This window comes from Hyla sarda, chromosome 9 (assembly GCF_029499605.1).
Source record: "Hyla sarda isolate aHylSar1 chromosome 9, aHylSar1.hap1, whole genome shotgun sequence".
Classification (NCBI taxonomy): Eukaryota; Metazoa; Chordata; class Amphibia; order Anura; family Hylidae; genus Hyla; species Hyla sarda.
In genome coordinates, this window is record NC_079197.1 from 88,480,056 (window position 1) to 88,497,137 (window position 17,082).

Here is a 17,082-nt window from a genome sequence, read left to right on the forward strand (position 1 = left end):
CCATACCTTGTCTCCGGGAGCAAAAATGGGGGGAGTTCTTCTTTTTTTTTATCAGCAAATCTTTTCATCTGGGATGAAGCCTGTAAAAGAGAATTTTGGGTCTCTTTCCATATGGTGGAAAGATCACGAGTCACTTCATCCACAGCGGGCAAACCAGAGGGCAAGGGAGTAGGGAGGGGAGGAAGAGGGTGACGGCCGTACACCACGAAAAATGGGGATTTAGCAGAAGATTCGGAGACTCTGAAGTTGTATGAGAATTCGGCCCATGGTAGAAGATCTGCCCAGTCATCCTGGCGGGAGGAAACAAAATGCCGTAAATAGTCACCCAGGACCTGATTAACTCTTTCTACTTGCCCATTGGATTGGGGATGATAAGAAGAAGAGAAGTTTAATTTGATCTTGAGCTGTTTACAGAGGGCTCTCCAGAATTTAGACACGAATTGGACGCCTCTATCTGAGACGATATGCGTGGGCAAACCGTGAAGGCGAAAAATGTGAACAAAAAATTGCTTTGCCAACTGAGGCGCTGAAGGAAGACCAGGAAGAGGAATAAAATGTGCCATCTTGGAAAATCGATCAACGACCACCCAAACAACTGTGTTGCCACGGGATGAGGGCAAGTCCGTAATAAAGTCCATACCAATCTGTGACCAAGGCTGTTCAGGAACAGGCAGAGGATGAAGGAGACCAGCAGGCTTCTGGCGAGGAGTGTTATCCCGGGCACAGACAGTACAGGCCCGCACGAAATCAATAACATCAGTCTCCAGAGTCGGCCACCAATAAAATCGAGAGATGAGTTGCAAGGATTTTTTGATGCCCACATGGCCTGCGAGGTGGGAGGAGTGTCCCCATTTGAGAATCCCGAGACGCTGGCGTGGAGAAACGAAGGTCCTCCCTGGAGGAGTTTGCCTGATGGAAGCTGGAGAAGTGGAGATCAGACAGTCAGGAGGAATGATGTGTTGCGGAGAGACCTCTACTTCAGAGGCATCAGAAGAACGAGAGAGGGCATCGGCCCTAATGTTCTTGTCAGCAGGGCGAAAATGGATTTCAAAGTTAAAACGGGCAAAGAACAACGACCACCTAGCCTGGCGAGGGTTCAGTCGTTGGGCAGACTGGAGGTAGGAGAGATTCTTGTGATCAGTGTATATGATAACTGGAAATTTTGATCCCTCCAGCAGGTGCCTCCATTCCTCAAGCGCCAATTTAATGGCCAGTAGTTCTCGATCCCCGATGGAATAGTTTCTCTCCGCCGGGGAGAAGGTCCTAGAAAAAAAAAACACAAGTCACAGCATGCCCGGAAGAATTTTTTTGTAGAAGGACCGCTCCAGCTCCCACAGAGGAGGCATCTACCTCCAATAGGAAGGGTTTAGATGGGTCAGGTCTGGAGAGCACGGGAGCTGAAGAAAAGGCAGACTTGAGATGTTTAAATGCGTCTTCCGCTTGGGGGGACCAGGACTTGGGATTGGCATTTTTCTTGGTTAAAGCCACGATAGGAGCCACAATAGTGGAAAAGTGTGGAATAAACTGTCTGTAATAATTGGCGAACCCCAAAAAACGTTGGATAGCACGGAGTCCGGAGGGGCGTGGCCAATCTAAGACGGCAGAGAGTTTATCTGGGTCCATTTGTAGTCCCTGGCCAGAGACCAAGTATCCTAGGAAAGGAAGAGATTGACATTCAAAGAGACATTTCTCCATTTTGGCATAAAGTTGATTGTCACGAAGTCTCTGAAGAACCATGCGGACATGCTGGCGGTGTTCTTCTAAGTTGGCAGAAAAAATCAGAATATCGTCCAGATAAACCACAACACAGGAATATAGGAGATCACGAAAAATGTCATTAACAAAGTCTTGGAAGACGGCAGGGGCGTTGCATAGGCCAAAGGGCATGACCAGATACTCAAAGTGTCCATCTCTGGTGTTAAATGCGGTCTTCCATTCGTCCCCCTCCCTAATGCGGATGAGATTATAAGCACCTCTTAAGTCCAGTTTGGTAAAGATGTGGGCACCTTGTAAGCGATCAAAGAGTTCCGAGATAAGAGGTAAGGAGTAGCGGTTTTTTACCGTGATTTTATTAAGTCCGCGGTAATCAATACAAGGACGTAGGGAGCCATCTTTTTTGGACACAAAAAAAAATCCAGCTCCGGCAGGAGAGGAGGACTTGCGGATAAACCCCTTTTTTAAATTCTCCTGGATGTACTCCGACATGGCAAGAGTCTCTGGAGCAGACAGAGGATAGATTCTGCCCCGGGGTGGGGTAGTACCCGGGAGGAGGTCAATGGGACAGTCATAAGGCCTGTGAGGAGGCAAAGTCTCAGCTTGCTTTTTGCAAAAAACGTCAGAATAGTCCATATAAGCCTTAGGAAGACCAGATACAGGGGGAACCACAGGGTCACGGCAAGGAGTACTGGGAACCGATTTAAGACATTCCTTGTGACAAGAAGTACCCCAGTTCTTGATTTCTCCTGTGGACCAATCAAGGGTTGGGGAATGGCGTTGAAGCCACGGTAATCCAAGAAGAATTTCAGAAGTGCAGTTGAGAGGACCAAAAATTCAATTTTTTCGTGATGAGGTCCGATGCACATTAGGATAGGTTCCGTGCGGTAACGCACGGTACAGTCCAATCTTTCATTGTTAACAGAATTGATGTAGAGGGGTCTGGCGAGACTGGTCACCGGGATGTTGAACCTGTTGATGAGAGAGGCCAAAATAAAATTTCCTGCAGATTCGGAATCCAAGAAGGCCATAGCAGAGAAGGAGAAGGTAGAGGAAGATATCCGCACAGGCACAGTAAGGCGTGGAGAAGCAGAGTAGACATCAAGAACTGTCTCATCTTTGTGCGGAGTCAGCATACGTCTTTCCAGGCGGGGAGGACGGATAGGACAATCTTTCAAGAAGTTAGGCATAGGTTCTCCATGCGGCGTCGTGTCCTCTCTTGAGGTGTCAAGCGAGACCGGTCAACTTGCATAGCCTCCACGGCGGGAGGCACAGGAACGGATTGCAGAGGACCAGAGGAGAGAGGAGCCGGGGAGAGAAACCGCCTCGTGCGAACAAAGTCCATATCCTGGCGGAGCTCCTGACGCCTTTCGGAAAAACGCATGTCAATGCGGGTGGCAAGATGAATAAGTTCATGCAGGTTAGCAGGAATTTCTCGTGCGGCCAGCACATCTTTAATGTTACTGGATAGGCCTTTTTTAAATGTCGCGCAGAGGGCCTCATTATTCCAGGATAATTCGGAGGCAAGAGTACGGAATTGGATGGCGTACTCGCCAACAGAAGAATTACCCTGGACCAGGTTCAGCAGGGCAGTCTCAGCAGAAGAGGCTCGGGCAGGTTCCTCAAAGACACTTCGGATCTCCGTGAAGAAGAAGTGTACAGAGGCAGTGACAGGGTCATTGCGGTCCCAGAGCGGTGTGGCCCATGACAGAGCTTTCCCAGACAGAAGGCTGACTACGAAAGCCACCTTAGACCTTTCAGTTGGAAACTGGTCCGACATCATCTCCAAGTGCAGGGAACATTGCGAAAGAAAGCCACGGCAAAACTTAGAGTCCCCATCAAATTTATCCGGCAAGGATAATCGTAAGCCGGAAGCGGCCACTCGCTGCGGAGGAGGTGCAGGAGCTGGCGGAGGAGATTGTTGCTGGAGCTGTGGTAATAGCTGCTGTAGCATCACGGTCAGTTGAGACAGCTGGTGACCTTGTTGCGCTATCTGTTGCGACTGCTGGGCGACCACCGTGGTGAGGTCGGCGACAACTGGCAGTGGGACTTCAGCGGGATCCATGGCCGGATCTACTGTCACGATTCGGCTGGCAGGAGGTGGATCCTCTGTGCCAGAGAGGGATAGGCGTGGACCGTGCTGGTGGACCGGTTCTAAGTTGCTACTGGTATTCACCAGAGCCCGCCGCAAAGCGGGATGGTCTTGCAGCGGTGGTAGCAACCAGGTCGTATCCACCAGCAACGGCTCAACCTCTCTGACTGCTGAAGATAGGCGCGGTACAAGGGAGTAGACAAGAGCAAAGTCGGACGTAGCAGAAGGTCAGGGCAGGCAGCAAGGATCGTAGTCAGGGGCAACGGCAGGAGGTCTGGAACACAGGCTAGGAACACACAAGGGAACGCTTTCACTGGCACAATGGCAACAAGATCCGGCGAGGGAGTGCAGGGGAAGTGAGGTATAAATAGGGAGTGCTCAGGTGAGAATACTGATTAGGCCTGCTGCGCCAATCAGTGGCGCAGCGGCCCTTTAAATGGCAGAGACCCGGCGCGCGCGCGCCCTAAGGAGCGGGGCCGCGCGTGCCGGGACAACACAGACGGGGAACGGGTCAGGTACGGGAGCCGAGATGCGCATCGCGAGCGGGCGCGTCCCGCATCGCGAATCGCATCCCGGCTGGGAGTAATATCGCAGCGCACCCGGTCAGCAGGTCTGACCGGGGCGCTGCGAATGAGAGAACGCTGCGAGCGCTCCGGGGAGGAGCGGGGACCCGGAGCGCTCGGCGTAACACTCTTCTTATCTGCCTGAGACTTCATATGGGAAGAGGAGTGCTCCAAAGTGTGCCGGGTTTCTTGCCAAATGGTCATGAAATCCCATAATTGTTCATCCACCTCTGGCACACCAGAAGAGACTGGAAGAAGAAGGGGAGGATGAAGAGAAGATGATGACCACAAAAAACAAAAAAATTGGTGATGTCCTCGTAGACTCATAGACTAGTGATTGTAAGAGAATTCTGCCCAAGGTAAGAGATCAACCCAATCATCCTGTCAAGCTGAGACAAAATGACAGAGATAGTTTCCCAGGATTTGATTAACTCTCTCTATCCGGCTGTTGGTTTGTGGGTGATAGGCTGAAGAAAAGTCCAGCTTGATTTTAAGGCGAGAGCAGAGAGCCCACCAGAACTTGGAAACAAATTGCACTCCTTGATCAGTGATGATGTGAGGCCATGAAGGTGGAAGATATGCTGAAGAAAATGTTCCACCAATTGCGGAGCAGATGGAAGACCAGGGAAAGGAATGAAATTAGCCATTTTGGAAAAACGATCAACTACAACCCAAATGACGTATTGTTGCTGGAAGGTGGCAAATCAGTAATAAAGTCCATAGCTATGTGAGACCATGGAGTTTCCGGAATAGGCAAAGGTTGTAGAAGGCCCGCTGGTCTCTGCCTTGGAGTCTTGTCGCAAGCACAGATAGCACAGGAAGGGACAAAATCTATGACATTGCATTCAAGGTTCGGCCACCAGTAATGCCGAGAAATAAGTTGGACGGACTTCCGTACTCCAGAATGACCTGCCAGCAAGGAAGAATGTTCCCAATTCAAGACTCTTCATCTCAGTTGAGAAGGCGCAAAAGTTTTCCCAGGAGGAACTTGCAGAAAATTGACAGGCATAGCGGAAACCAATCGCTCAGGTGGAACAATGTGTCTAGGAGTGGAGTCCAGACCAACCACATTGGAAGATCTAGAATGAGCATCGGCTCTGACATTCTTGTCTGCAGGATGGAAATGAATAAAAAAAATGAAACCTGAAAAAGCAAAGGGACCATTTGGGCTGCCGGGGGTTCAAGTGCTGAGCAGACTGGAGGTATAATACATTTTTATGATCTGTGAAGATGTGAACAGGATCAGATGAACCCTCCAGTAGATCGCTACTCTTCCAAGGCAAGTTTAATAGCCAGGAGTTCCCAATCTCTGATGGAGTAGTTCCTCTCTGCTGGCGAGAAGGTTTTGGAAAAAAGTCACAGGTTACAATTTTGCCCTTTGTTTTTTTGAGTAAGGACGGCCCCAGCTCCTACGGATGAAGCCTCTACCTCCAAAAAGAAGGGCTTCTCAGGATCAGATCTAGAATGGAAAGAAGCAGAGGCAAAAGCAGATTTTAATAGAGAGAAGGCCTCTTCGGCCTCAGGAGTCCAAGACTTGGGTATACAGTTCTTTTTCGTGAGAGCCACAATTGGGGCAACCAAGGCAGAGAAATGTGGAATGAATTGTTGATAATAGTTGGCAAACCCAAGAAAGCGTTGAATAGCTCGTAAGCCAGTAGAACGTGGCTATTCCAAAACTGCAGACAATTTGTTAGGATCCATCTGTAGACCTTGGTTGGAAACAATGTAACACAGAAATGGAAGACTGGATTTCTCGAATATGCATTTTTCGAGTTTGGCGTAAAGATGTTTATCTCAGCGGCGCCAAAGAACTTGGTGGACATTAGTGTTGAATGGCATAGGCCATATTCAAGTTTGTGATATTTCGCGAATATATGGACGAATATCCATCATATATTTGCTAATATTCATGTTTTATTTTCGCATATGCGAAAATTTGCATATGCAAAAATTTGCATATGTGAAAATAGGCATATTCAAAAATTTGAATATGCGAAAATTCGCATGCCAGTCTCCCACAGTAGTATTAGAGCCTTCTTTACACCACACAACCTGGAAGTAGAGAGGGATGATCACTGTGATGTGTACTGTGAAAAAAACAAAAAAAAACGAATATTTGTAATTGTGAATATATAGTGCTATATTCGCAAATTCGCGAACATGCGATATTCACGAATAAGTGAGCAACACTAGTGGACATGAGAACGATGAAGCCCCAAATTGGGCTAGAAGATCAGAATATCGTCTAGGTACACCACTACACACGTATAGAGCAGATCTCGGTAGATGCCGTTGACAAATTCTTGGAAGACAGCCGGGGCATTGCAGAGAATGAAAGGCATCACGAGGTACTCAAAGTGTCCACCCTGGGTATTAAAGGCCATCTTCCATTTGTCTCCCTCACGGATTTGAATCAGGTGATATGCTCCAGCTTGGAGAAGGCAGTGGCACGTAGATGATCAAAAAGTTCAGAAATGAAAAGAAGAGGACAGCGATTCTTGATCGTGATCTTGTTTAATTTCCGGTAGTCAATACAAGGACGGACAAAGAAGAAACCAGCTCCAGCAGGAGAGGTGGGCTTACGAATAAAGCCCTTTTGGACATTCTCTTGTATGTATTTTTCCATAGCTTGTGTCTCTGGAACAGACAAAGGATAAATTCTTCCCCCGAGGAGGAGTAGTCCCAGGCTGTAGGTCAATAGGACAGTCATAGGGACAATGTGGTGGAAGAGTCTCAGTCTGCTTTTCGCTGCATACATCAGAATAGTTTTGCTAAGGAAGAGGCAGACCCGGCATGACAGACTTAGGCTGGGTAGACACAAGACAGTGATTTTGGCAAAAAGGCCCCCAGCGGGTGACCTCACCAGATTTCCAGTCGAGAAGTGGAGTGTGAGCCAAGGAAGACTGAGAAGAAGCTCTGAAGTACAATGAGGAAGCACATAGAACTCAATCTTTTCCTTCTGTAAGACACCCACTTGCATAATGAGAGGTTCAGTGCGGAATAGCACCGTTCAGTTCAGGTTTTCTCCATTGACAGAAGAAATTTACAAAGGCTTAGGAAGCCGAGTCACTGGGAGACGATGTTTATGGACCAAGGAAGCATCAATGAAATCTCCAGAGTCCAAAAAGGCAGAAGTGGAGAAAGATGTCTTGGCATGAGTATAAACTAGAACCGGCATGGTCAAACGAGGCAAAGTAATATCCACACCCAGGGATGCCTCTCCCACGTGTCCTAGGTGCAAGCATTTCCCGAACACTGAGAACGTATAGAACAGTTTTTGAGAAATTGCCCTGGACTAGCACAATATAGGCACAAATTCTCATGGCATTGACGGGATCTTTCCTGCTGCGTTAAGCGAGACCGATCCACCTGCATTGCCTCTTCGGCAGGAAGCAAAGAAAACGATAAAGGTGGACGTTGAAACACGGGTGCCAGACGAGGAAATCGCCGTATTTGGACAGGTTCTCTTTCCAGGCGAAGTTCCTCCTGCCTCTCGGCAAAACGCACATAAATTCGAGTGGCTAAATGGATAAGCTCACTCAGGGTAGATGGAGGTTCCCAAGCAGTGAGAGCATCCTTGATTCTACTAGACAGTCCTTTTGTAAATGTAGCACACAAGGCCTTGTCATTCCAAGCCAGTTCAGAGGCAAGAGTGCGGAATTGAACCACTTCCCTTGGCTGAGGTTCAGAAGTCCCACCTCGGCCGAGAAGGCCCGTGCGGGTTCTTCAAAGACATTGTGAAATTCTGAGAGAAAGGCCTGCAGGTTTGAAGACACCAGATCATTATGATCCCAGAGGGGAATAGCCCATGCCAGGGCTTTATTGGACAATACACTGACCACAAAGGCCACTTTAGCTCGCTCCATAGGAAACTGATCTGCCATGAGCTCCAAATGCATAGAGCACTGAGTCATGAAGCCTCTACACAACTTCCCTTCATACCTCGTGGGCAAGGATAAATGAAGCTTGGATACGGAAGGAGCTGCAGGTACAGGAGGAGACACAGAAGAAGATTGCGGCTGCTGTTGCTGTTGGGCGGCAAGAAGCAGTTGCATCATGGCAGACAATTGATTCAGTTGTTGCGCCTTATGAGCTAACTGCTGCGACTGCAGAGCCATGACGGTGGAAAGATCTGTAACATCTGGCAGAGGCACCCCAGCGGGATCGATGGCTGGATCTTACTGTTATGGTAGGTGGTAATGAATCCTCTGGACCTGTGTGGAAGATGACGTGAGCTGTACCAGGGAGTGGAGTCTAAGGTGCCGCTGGTTTTCACCAGAGCCCACAGCAAAGCGGGATGGTCTTGCTGCGGCAGGCGGCACCCAGGTCGTCTCCCCTGGCACGACTCGACCACACAGGCTGCTAACTGTAACTTGACTCAGGAGAGATGACACATAAAGAGGCTGGCAGGAAGGCTGGACAGGCACAGGAGTGTAGTCAGGTCACAAGCGGAGAAGTCAGTAACACAGAAAGGCAAATTTAATGACTGCTCTCTCTGGGGCACTAGACACAAAGATCCGGCAAGGGGGTATGGGAGGTGATCACAGTTATAGGCAAGGCACAGGTGAAAGCAACAATCAAGGGCGCACTGCCCCTTTAAATCTTATAGCACCGGCACGCACACGCCCTAGGAGGCGGGGGTACGCACGTCGGCGATGCAAGACTACAGGAGGAACAGCATATAGGGAAGGTGAGTGATGGCCCGAAATTCGCATGTGAACACATGCATTCCTGCCTCCTGCTTCTTTCATCTCCAAAATAATCTAAAACAATAGTTTTTTTCAGGTAGGATTAGGAACTGTCAGGGTGTTCCCACACATATAAGATTTTCAATGAATGTGCAGGAAATATTGGTCTTGTTTCTGCAAGGATTAGTAGGCACGTTTTTCACTGTCCATGTACAAGGTGAGATTTACCCACTTTAGTCCATTTAGGGCATAGGCAAGAAGGGTTTACACGATTAAATTAACAAATCTACAGTATATATGTGTCCTCAGGGCACAGATATATTTGAATACTATAGTAAAGCAAGGGTGTCATTGACTAACTGCTCTATAACCTGAACTGCTCAACTCATCATAAAAGCAGGGCTAGGTGAGAATTATTTTTATTCTTTTTAGGTGCATCTTTGCTCTATGGAGGCACTAAGGGGCACTTATATTGTGAGGGCTCAAATGGAACAGTTCAACTCTGTGGAGGCATTATTATTAAAGTCATTAAAGTTAGAGATACTCCGTTTAGTATCTCAAACACACTTCATTCATGCGGAAAGCCTGTGCACGGGGCATGAGATCCTGCAGACAGGGGATACTTTTTTAAGACTGGACTTTTCATTTAAGCATCTATTATAAATGAGGCACTATCAATGTGTAGCTGTAGTAATTCATAAACTGGAGGGGGCATTTACGAGGCGCTATTGCTGTTAAGGGGCATTAAAAAGGGAACAAAGGGCAATAAATGGGCAATATTATTTTGAAGAGGCACTATTACTGTAAGAAATGCACAAAGGGAGCACTGATAATGAGATGAGAGCACAAAAGTGGCCTTTTTTTCTGTGTGACGTCACTAAGGATTTGTGCAGTAAGGGGGCACTATTACTGTATATAAACACTAAGAAGGGGAGCACCAAGGGAGCACTAGTACCTGGGTTAAGGGCTCACTCAGGCCTTGGATTTGTTTTGGATTGTTTCTGCCCAGGGCCAGATTAAGGCTGCCTTGAAGACAGAGCACTTCATTATGATGCCCCACCCCCCCGACAGTTCCCCCACATTAGGTGCAGTATTGTTCCCCCACATTAGGCTGGCAGTACAGTCCCCCCACATTAGGTTGGCAGTACAGTCCCCCCACATTAGGTTGGCAGTACAGTTCCCCCACATTAGGTTGGCAGTACAGTTCCCCCACATTAGGTTGGCAGTACAGTTCCCGACATTAGGTGTGCAGTACAGTTGCCCCACATTAGGTGCAGTACAGTTCCCCTACAGTAGGTGCAGTACAGTTCCCCCACATTAGGTGCAGTACAGTTTCCCCACATTAGGTGTAGTATAGTTCCCCACATTAGGTGCAGTATAGTTCCTTACATTATGTGCAGCATAGTTTCCCCCACATTAGGTGCAGTATAGTTCCCCACATTAGGTGAAGTATAGTTCCCCCACATTAGGGGCAGTATAGTTCCCCCACATTAGGTGCAGTATAGTTCCCCACATTAGGTGCAGTATAGTTCCCCACATTAGGTGCAGTATAGTTCCCCCACATTAGGTGCAGTATAGTTCACCACATTAGGTTGTAGTTCCCCACATTAAGTGCAGTATTGTTCCCCCACGTTAGGTTGTAGTTCCCCATATTAGGGGCAGTATAGTTCCCCCACATTAGGTGCAGTATAGTTCCCCACATTAGGTGCAGTATAGTTCCCCACATTAGGTGCAGTATAGTTCCCCCACATTAGGTGCAGTATAGTTCACCACATTAGGTTGTAGTTCCCCACATTAAGTGCAGTATTGTTCCCCCACGTTAGGTTGTAGTTCCCCATATTAGGTGCAGTATAGTTCCTCCACATTAGGTGCAGCATAGTTCCCCCACATTAGGTGCAGTATAGTTACCCCCACATTAGGTGCAGTATTGTTCCCCCACAGACATACAGCCTTCAGCCATATACAGTGTATGGCTGGAGGCTGTATGCCCGTTTACTGCCCCACTTCAGTGTTCCGACCACCACTCCTTCGGTCCGGGGTCCCCGGGGTCACAATCCTACTGCTATGGCCTCCGGGACCGGAGGAGCGGAGGTCGGAACACTGTAGATGAGGTGCCGCTGGTAACTTACCATGCGAGCGCATCGTCCTCGATGCTCTGCTCTGCTCTGTTACTATGGGCGCACGCACGGGATGTCAGTGATGTCCCTGTGTGCGCTACCTCCCGGCGGCCCCTGCGTTTTTAAAGTTTAAAGCAGCCGGAACATCCTTGTGTCCTGAAAAGATTTTTTGGGACACAGGGATGTCCCAAATGTGACAGGGGCACCAATGATGATCCGGCCCTGGTTTTGCCCTGTGTTGATTCCTCGCACTAGACTTGTGCACTAGAAAAATTTTCGTTTAATTTCGTTTCGTTTTTTCGTTTTGGAAAAAAATTTCGGTTCGGCAATATTTTCGGTTTAGATTTTTCGGATACATTCGGTATTCGGGTATTCGTGTTGTTTTTTTCGGATACATTCGGTATTCGGGTACATTCGGTAAATCTTTTTAGTCTTTTTTTTGGACTTTAGCGATCCTAATAAATAATGGAGATACCTTTTTTATTAAAATTTCGCAGGGTATCATAAAAAAATCATAATAAAAGAGATACAGTGGTGATGAAAAAAATTGTATCTAACGAAATGTATCTTTTTTATTATGAAATGTTTATTCATTTTTAAACAGGGATCAATTTATGTGAGCGGGTAAAGCACTAAAAATGTAGCCGACAATAATGAAAATGTAGTGTGTGCGTGTTTTTCACTTTTTTTTTAAACATTTTTTAGGTAGTACTACTACTCCCAGCATGGAACACACTCTTCCATGATGGGAGTAGTAGTTACCTGTACTAATTGACAGATTGCAGGGGTCCCTTGCGATCCTCCTGTATAATGTATAGATGCGGCGGCCGCTCTTCTATGGTCCCCTGCACTCACGTATATATACACATATTCATATTTCCCGCAGAGCTGTGATTGGCCAGATGGTTCCAGCCAATCACAGCTCTCTGTGAGAAATAGGAATATGTGTATATATACGGCCGTGCAGGGGACCATAGAAGAGCGGCCGCCACATTCATACATTATACTGGAGGATCGCAGCGGCTGTCAGGAGTGATACCTGCAGTGATCTTTCCTTTACTACAAGTACTAATACTCCCGACATGGAGCACACTCTGCTCCATGCTGGGAACTGTAGTACCTGTATTAATAGACAGATCGCAGCGGGTGTCAGAAGTTACACTCGCTGCGATATGTCTATTAATGCAGGTACTACAGCTCCCAGCATGGAGCAGAGTGTGCTCCATGTTGGGAGTATTAGTACCTGCAGTAAGGGGCAGATCCCAGCGGATGTCACTCCTCCTGACACCCGCTGCGATCGTCCTTATGTGAATGTCGGGATCAGCTGTTCTCAGGGCTTCAGAGCCAGGAGAACAGCTGACGCTGAGCCGTAGGTATACATCGTATATCTACTGCCCAGCAAGAACTTACAGTGAGCTTGCAATGTGTATACAGTATACACATTGCTGGCTCACTTAACCCCTTGCTGAGCTGTGCGCTATGCGCAAGCCCAGCAAGGGAAGAGTTAACTTACACTGCTGGACAGTGTAGGTTAACCCTTTGTGCGGTATACACTTTATACAGCTATCTATAGATAGCTGTATACAGTGTATACAGAAGACGAAGTCCAGCTTACTTCCCTCGAGTCCCGGGCCGGGTTCGTGTAGCTCCGCCCCCTAGTGGTGACGTCATTAGGGGGCGGAGCTACAGAAGGGAACAAGGCTAGTTTATCTGAAGCTCTGTTCACATTGTACGTTTTGTATAATGTGAACAGACCCTTCTGGCAGTGTCTACCCAGACAGGGAGACTCCAGCTGTTGCTAAACTACAACTCCCAGCATGCCCAGACAGCCAAAGGCTGTCTGGGCATGCTGGGAGTTGTAGTTTTGCACCAATTGGTGGCTCCCTGTTTGGGTAGACATTGCATCATGGGTGCTCTCCCCAGCGGACAGCGCCAAAAATGTCATAACCAATTTTTTGTGTTTTTTTTTCTTCTCGTTTCAGATCCGTGTATGCAGAGGATTACTGCGGATTCGATGGATTACGGCGGATAATTTTTTTTCCCTTTAATAAAATGGTTAACGAGGGCTGTGGGGGAGTGTTTTTTTAAATAAAATAATTTTTCCAATGTGTTGTGTTTTTTTTTTTATTTTTATTGAATTTTCAGGGTTAGTAGCGGAAGCTGTCTTATTGACGGAATCCATTACTATGCCAGGGCTTAGTGCTAGCCCCAAAAACAGCTAGCGCTAACCCCCAATTATTACCCCGGTACCCACCGCCACAGAGGTGCCGGGAAGAGCCGGTACCAACAGGCCCGGAGCGTCAAAAATGGCGCTCCTGGACCTAGGCGGTAACAGGCTGGCGTTATTTAGGCTGGGGAGGGCCAGTAACAATGGTCCTCGCCCACCCTGGTAACGTCAGGCTGTTGCTGTTTGGTTGGTATTGTGCTGAGAATGAAAATACGGGGAACCCTATGCGTTTTTTTTTTTAAATTTAAATAAAAAAATGTAAAAAAAAAACGCATAGGGTTCCCCGTATTTTCATTCTCAGCCAGATACCAACCAAACAGCAACAGCCTGACGTTACCAGGGTGGGCGAGGACCATTGTTACTGGCCCTCCCCAGCCTAAATAACGCCAGCCTGTTACCGCCTAGGCCCAGGAGCGCCATTTTGACGCTCCGGGCCTGTTGGTACCGGCTCTTCCGGGCACCCCTGTGGCGGTGGGTACCGGGGTAATAATTGGGGGTTAGCGCTAGCTGTTTTTGGGGCTAGCACTAAGCCCTGGCCTAGTAATGGATTCCGTCAATAAGACAGCGTCCACTACTAACCTTGAAAATTCAATAAAAAAAAAAACACAACACATTGGAAAAATTATTTTATTTAAAAAAACACTCCCCCACAGCCCTCGTTAACCATTTTATTAAAGGAAAAAATAAATAATCCGCCGTAATCCATCGAATCCGCAGTAATCCTCTGCATACACGGATCTGAAACGAGAAGAAAAAAACACAAAAAATTGGTTATGACATTTTTGGCGCTGTCCGCTGGGGAGAGCACCCATGATGCAATGTCTATCCAAACAGGGAGCCACCAATTGGTGCAAAACTATAACTCCCAGCATGCCCAGACAGCCTTTGGCTGTCTGGGCATGCTGGGAGTTGTAGTTTAGCAACAGCTGGAGTCTCCCTGTCTGGGTAGACACTGCCAGAAGGGTCTGTTCACATTATACATAACGTACAATGTGAACAGAGCTTCAGATTAATTAGCCTTGTTCCCTTCTGTAGCTCCGCCCCCTAATGACGTCATCACTAGGGGGCGGAGCTACACGAACCCCGCCCGGGACTCGAGGGAAGTAAGTTGGACTTCGTCTTCTGTATACACTGTATACAGCTATCTATAGATAGCTGTATATAGTGTATACCGCCCAAAGGGTTAACCTACACTGTCCAGCAGTGTAAGTTAACTCTTCCCTTGCTGGGCTTGCGCATAGCGCACAGCTCAGCAAGGGGTTAAGTGAGCCAGCAATGTGTATACTGTATACACATTGCAGGCTCACTGTAAGTTCTTGCTGGGCAGTAGATATACGATGTATACCTACGGCTCAGCGTCAGCTGTTCTCCTGGCTCTGTAGCCCTGAGAACAGCTGATCCCGACATTCACATCAGGAGGATCGCAGCGGTGTCAGGAGAAGTGACATCCCTGGGATCTGTCCCTTACTGCAGGTACTAATACTCCCAACATGGAGCACACTCTGCTCCATGCTGGGAGCTGTAGTACCTGCATTAATAGACATATGGCAGCGAGTGTAACCGCTGCGATCTGTCTATTAATACAGGTACTACAGTTCCCAGCATGGAGCAGAGTGTGCTCCATGTTGGGAGTATTAGTACTTGTAGTAAAGGGAAGATCACTGCGGGTATCACTCCTGACAGCCGCTGCGATCCTCCAGTATAATGTATGAATGCGGGGCCGCTCTCCTATGGTCCCCTGCACGGCCGTATATATACACATACTCCTATTTCTCACAGAGAGCTGTGATTGGCTGGAACCATCTGGCCAATCACAGCTCTGCGGGAAATATGAATATGTGTACATATACGTGAGTGCAGGGGACCATAGAAGAGCAGCCGCCGCATCTATACATTGTACAAGATGATCGCAAGGGACCCCTGCGATCTGTCAATTAGTACAGGTAACTACTACTCCCATCATGGAAGAGTGTGTTCCATGCTGGGAGTAGTAGTACTACCTAAAAAATGTTTTAAAAAAAAGTGAAAAACACGCACACAATACATTTTCATTATTGTCGGCTACATTTTTAGTGCTTTACCCGCTCACATAAATTGATCCCTGTTTAAAAATGAATAAACATTTCATAATAAAAAAGATACATTTCATTAGATACAATTTTTTCCATCACCACTGTATCTTTTTTATTATGATTTTTTTATGATACCCTACGAAATTTTTATAAAAAAGGTATCTCCATAATTTTTTAGGATCGCTAAAGTCCAAAAAAAGACTAAAAAGATTTACCGAATGTACCCGAATACCGAATGTATCCGAAAAATCAAACTATCTATAGCCTTTTTATTATATTTGTTATCAGAATGAATTCTTCACGTTCGTTTACAGATAACGAATGCATTCGTTATTTACAGCATTATGGACGGGAAATAACGAATGTATTCGTTACTTTACTATTCGTATTATCGTGGCTATTCGGGAATGTTCAAAATATGTTTTCGTGCATTCGGATCGGTCCGAATGCACGAAAACGGTAAAATTCGTTAATTTAGACATTCGTGCCGAACCGAATTGCACATGTCTACCTCGCACTATAATTCATTCATCCATTATAAACGGCCATTATTATGTATTGTAATGGACGTATAATAACGGGTGAATAGAGTTCAAAGTCCCGTTAAAGTTGTTTATCCTTTATTTTCCGTTATAATCCGTTAACCCGTTAATACATCAGTTAATAACGTCCGTTGTTTTAACCCTTTTTTGACCTCTCCTACCTGTCACACCTTGCAACACCTGAAGCACCGCCTCCTACTCCAAGGGGAGGGTATAAATGGATGCCACAATGATCCGGCTGCTGTCTGAATTTCACCATTGAGAGAGAGAGTACTGTTGCTTGGATTGCTTGCGGTCAGACTTTACCATTGTGATTTTCACCATGTTTCCCACCCAGGGCCGTTTGAAGGAATTTGGGGGTCCCAAGCAAAATGGACATGGAGGCCCCCCCCCCCCCCCTGATGTTCACGCATGTCACGCTCTAGGGCCGGCGTCAGGACGTAGTAATGCCGGCCCTTGAAATCTGGGAGCGCTATGTGAGCGAACGTCGATACGAGGCCCCCACGTTAGGTGCAGCACAGTTCCCCCCACGTTAGGTGCGGCACAGTTCCCCCCACGTTAGGTGCAGCACAGTTCCCCCCACGTTAGGTGCGGCACAGTTCCCCCCACATTAGGTGCGGCACAGTTCCCCCCACGTTAGGTGCGGCACAGTTCCCTCCACATTAGTTGCAGCAGAGTTCCTCCAACATTAGGTGCAGCAGAGTTCTCCCCACATTAGGCTAGCAGTGTTCCCCCAAATTAGGTACAGTATAGTTCCCCCACATTAGGTGCAGTATAGTCCCCACATTATGTGCAGTATAGTTCCCCACATTAGGTGCATTATAGCTCCCCAAATTAGGTGCAGTATAGTTCCCCCACATTAGGCAGTATAGTTCCCCACATTAGGTGCAGTATAGTTCCCCAACATTAGGCAGTATAGTTCCCCACATTAGGTGCAGTATAGTTTCCCACAATAGGTGCTGTACAGTCCCCCACATTAGGCTGTAGTTCCCCCACATTAGGTGCAGTATAGCTCCCCCACATTAGGTGTAGAATGTTCCCCCACAGACATACAGCCTCCAGCCATAC